The 4,227-nt window shown below is 45.1% G+C and overlaps 2 protein-coding genes across 8 annotated transcripts in view; one reads left to right on the forward strand and one right to left on the reverse strand.

The window, feature by feature from the left end:
• Window positions 1-4,227, reverse strand: part of dek (DEK proto-oncogene) — a 34,906-nt gene that overhangs the window by 28,908 nt on the left and 1,771 nt on the right. Inside the window, exon 1 of one of the 5 annotated variants that reach the window (XM_016666641.1) lies at window positions 1,224-1,303. The gene's annotated coding sequence lies outside the window, so the exon portion shown is untranslated. Of the gene's footprint in view, window positions 1-1,136; window positions 1,160-1,223; window positions 1,331-2,405; window positions 2,408-4,227 lie in introns of those variants that run through there. The other 4 variants (XM_016666642.1, XM_007543078.2, XM_007543075.2 and 1 more) reach the window with 4 other exon arrangements.
• The window catches only part of kcnv1 (potassium voltage-gated channel modifier subfamily V member 1), a 9,087-nt gene continuing 7,269 nt past the window's right edge, over window positions 2,410-4,227 (forward strand). For 2 of the 3 annotated variants that reach the window (XM_016666638.1, XM_016666640.1), the window contains exons 1-2: window positions 2,410-3,109; window positions 3,922-4,021. The gene's annotated coding sequence lies outside the window, so the exon portion shown is untranslated. The remainder of the gene's footprint in view (window positions 3,110-3,921; window positions 4,022-4,227) is intronic. The other variant, XM_016666639.1, reaches the window with a different exon arrangement.

Here is a 4,227-nt window from a genome sequence, read left to right on the forward strand (position 1 = left end):
GAAGTTTTACCTTCCTTTAGTTTATTTATTTTTCAGGTTATTGTCTGAGGATAAATGTGGTTCAGTTTCATCGTTTAAACACTAAAATATTAAAATCATAAAATCATCAGGTTTGATGCTTCCTGGTCTAAATAACTGAATCAGGATTCAGTGGATTTATGTGAGTTTTGACTCTTTGTAGTTTATTATTGTTCATAGATAAAGTTTGCATGGCTGCTGCACAATCTCACGGCAGGTCAAAAGTTTGCGTATATTTACGCAAACTTTCATTTTTATGCATGCCAACTTGTGCATAAAATATGGCACCGCACAGTTTTTGTGTATACACACGTTTTATACACAAGAGCTCAGGTGTTGATATGAAAGTCAATATTCATAAACTACAGGACATCCAATCAGAAAAGGCAAAAACTGAACAAAAACCATTTTTAATGAGTTCTCATGCTGAATGAGTAAAGTTTCTGATGTAGTTAAAGTTAAAATGTAATGATGTATTTTTATTAAACTATTATCAGTAGCCTAATCAAAGTATTCCCAGCAACAGTTACCGTGGAAACGGAGACAAGTAACAGACCAGCTGATTTCTATCTCTGCCAAGTTAAACCAGAACCGTGTATTGACCGTTCCTAATAGCTTTTCTTAATGGTTCTGTTCCAGACTGCTGGGTTCTGATGCCGAACCTCTGCAGACCCATTTCTAGTAATAACTAGTGCTAAATGACCCAGTTTAACCCAACTGCTGCGTTTATTCGGTTAAATCCGCCGAAATATGAATGGAGTCTGGCGCCTCTGACACAAGACGTTAATGTCAGTCAGCGCAGGTTACCGTCAAGCGCGTGCACTGGGACCATGCGCGTGCAGAGACTGTGACGGATCTTCTTTATTTGCATCACGTGCACGCGAGTTGGCGCGCGGAAACTTAAACCTGCTAGTCGCCTGTTAGCTGATAGTTAGCTGTCAGTTAACTCCGCGGTTAGTGTGAGTGATAAACTCTTACGGTACCGGTCCATCTGTGTCCCTGTGGTTCCGACCCGCTAGTTATCACCCTAAACCCCAGTTTAAACAGTTTAACCAGCCTAACTCCCACCAGCAGGAAGCAGCTAGCTGTTAGCTCCGCTGTTAGCTTCAGTGACATACCGGTACCAATTCTGACCACAGGAACAACCAGAACCAGCCGTAGCGCCGCGCCTCTCCCCGGTCCAAAGACAGTAGAGAAAAGTTTACCTGGTCCCGGAGATTCGAACCGAACCAGAGCGCCACTCAGCTGTCAGTTAGTCATCAAGGCGGGATGCCTTCTGGGCGGGACCACGGCCATGGTAGTTATGCTCATTGGTTGAGACGTAATGACGTTCCCATGTGTTACAGTTATTGTCACAATACCGCCCCCTGCTGCCCAGCCGCGGGATGTAAATACAGAGGGAGTTCTCATTTTATTATACCTGCATGTTTAGTTGAGGAACATCTCCTATTATTGATGATTAGAAAGCTTTGTTAAATATTTATCGGTTTTATTTATCAAATTCTCAACAATATTTCTCCTTATAAAGCAGTGATGTCCACTTTAATCTATTCTCTTTAGAAAACTGGAACAGAAACGTCTGTTTTGTTTCCAGACTTCCGCCTTGGAGAATAAACTGTGACTAACACACCTGAAGATACAGTCGGTGAATATATGTCTAGGAAAAAAAACTACTAACCGATAGAGCTACAGTGGGTAGATTTCACACACAGAACTCCATGGAAGCCATTTCCACCACGGAAGAGAAAAAATTAAAATCCGACAGGAAGTCATAATTTCCAGTTTTAAAGTCATACTTATGAGACAGAAATCAGTCAGGAGGCTTATTCCAATATCTCAAAAGTAAAACTCGAAAGGGCTTCCATATTTTTTTAATTTCCTCCCAAACATAAACTGTTTTCTGGTTGAACTCAGATCAGATTAATATATGATAGATTTCAGAGCAATTGATTTATTGTATATATTATAGAAATTGCTGCTTTAATTTCCCTTTTGTGTTGATTTATTTTACAAACTTCTAATATAAGGCTAAATAATAAATGGTGTGGTTGTATTGCCATGGTTCGCCGCCAGATGGCACCATGACAGAACCACTGATTATCTAATAGATTTTGTTTTTGGTTTGTTTGGCGTTTTTTGGCTGTAGTGGTCTTTATTTGAAAGTGCTTTGCCAGGAAAGTAATGAGAGAGAGGGAAGACATGCGGCAAAGGCCACCAGGGTGGGAATCGAACCTGCGTCGAGGACTGAGGCCTTCTTATGTGGGCTGTGGTTAACCGCTGTGACCAGCAGACCGTGTGGTTCTGACCCATTCCGTCAGAACCAGAGGAACATCATGGCTGAACCAATGAAAGCATGAATGAAATAAAAGCTGCGTTCATCCGTTCACTGCTTCAGCCTGACACAAGGTGGCGCTGCGGAGGCAGAGCCAGAGCTCCATCAAGCTGGACTGGAAACCAGTTTGTTTCCTAGCAACAGGAGATAACAGCAGCTCCAGTATGACGGGCGATTAGTCTGTCTGGTTCTGGTTCTGTTCTAACTTTGTTCAGTAAAATGTCGGTTGTGACTCCAGAACTTCCTGCTGTTCAGTTTTGGACCGGTGGTTCTGATTGGCGTTCTGTCTCAGTTCAGTTTGGTTAAAACGGTTCTGATCCTTCAGCCAGTGATGGATCAGAACCGTTGGGATGAGTGATGGGTTCGGTCCAGGTGAGCCGGGACAGGTTTTCCAGGGTTCTTCTTGTGGAACTGGGTTTGGGTCAGAGCCGACCCGGTTCAGAGGCAGAACCTGGACCCAGAGGAAATCATGAGCAGCTCAGGAAGAGAAGGACCTAAAAATAAAACGAAGGAACAGAAATAAGACCATGAGGAAGAGGAGGAGGAGGACGCTCCTCCTCCTCTTCCTCATCCTCTCCCTCCTCCTCCTCATCTTCCTCCTCCACTTCAAACTGCAGCGCCAACCTGAGCGGAAAGCAGAAGCTGCTGGACCCGCCGGCCCGTCAGAACCATCAGAAGCTCCGGCTGCTGCAGCGTTCTTCATCTCCAAGTGAGGAAAGTTTCCAGTAGACGATCTGGCAGCGACTCCACGGAAACCAGGTCAGAGTCTGTTGGTTCTGGTTCTGACAGAGAAGACCTCAGCCTGAACCATCCTCATCTTCATCCTCCTGGAGGTTCTGGTGGTTCAGACGGGACGGGCAGCTGACCTCTCAGCAGTAGTGGCGGTTCTGGAAGTGGGAAGGGTCCGGCCCGGTGGCGGTTCTGATGGGGTCGGGTTTCTCTCCTCTGAGTCCAAATGGTGAGAGGAGAGGACGCATTAAACACCAGAACCTGGTTCTCATCAGAACCAGGACCCAGTTTGGTTCGGTCCAGTTTGGACCGAACCAAACTGGACCGGGCCGAACCAGGATCTAGAACCTCTCTCCACAGAGCTGAGGATCCAACCCTTCATATGAGGAAGTCGCTGTTAGCATGAACAGCCTCCCCTAGTGGCTGAGAGGCGCTGTTCTGTCAGATCAGCATACCTTGTCAGATAGTCATACCTTAGCTCAGACACGTATCCGCTGTCGTTACCATATGATTGTATTTAATCAGCAACATAGAATCATGACGTAGATCATCACACACTTTGTTATTAACAGCTGTCTGACATCCTGACTTAGCGGTTAAGTAAGTTAATGAGTTTTACACCAGCCTGTGTTGTAATTGACCTGCTTTAAATACACTTTGAAACCACGACAACGCATGTATATCTATATAGTTATCATATTATATGATATTATAAACAAGTTAATGACTTATTTTCGTCATAACTCGTTGTGTATGCGGAACTGACAACTCCACTGACGGTCGGACTTCTTAATGCGCATGCGCGGGCATGCGTACTAACTGCATGTATGCTATCCTGACAGGGTAGGGCTATCTGATAGGACAGCGGAACAGCAACAGAATGACATCATCCTGACTCTGTCCTCTCATTGGCTGCAGAAAGGCCAGGGGCGGGACTTCAAGGTATGTCATTAGCGTATCCTCTAAGCCGGTGGTCCCCAACCTTTTTATTACCACGGACCGGTGAAGACTTGGAAAATTTTGCTGCGGACGGGGGGAACCGTCAGATAAGGCTTCTGCATGTTGGTGTTCCCACTAAATCCTGAATATGCCCAATTTGGGTTGTCTTGGCCCTTAGCCCTTTTATCGCAGCCTGTGGGGTTTACACT

Source organism: Poecilia formosa, unplaced genomic scaffold, assembly GCF_000485575.1.
Source record: "Poecilia formosa unplaced genomic scaffold, Poecilia_formosa-5.1.2 Scaffold761, whole genome shotgun sequence".
NCBI lineage: Eukaryota > Metazoa > Chordata > Actinopteri > Cyprinodontiformes > Poeciliidae > Poecilia > Poecilia formosa.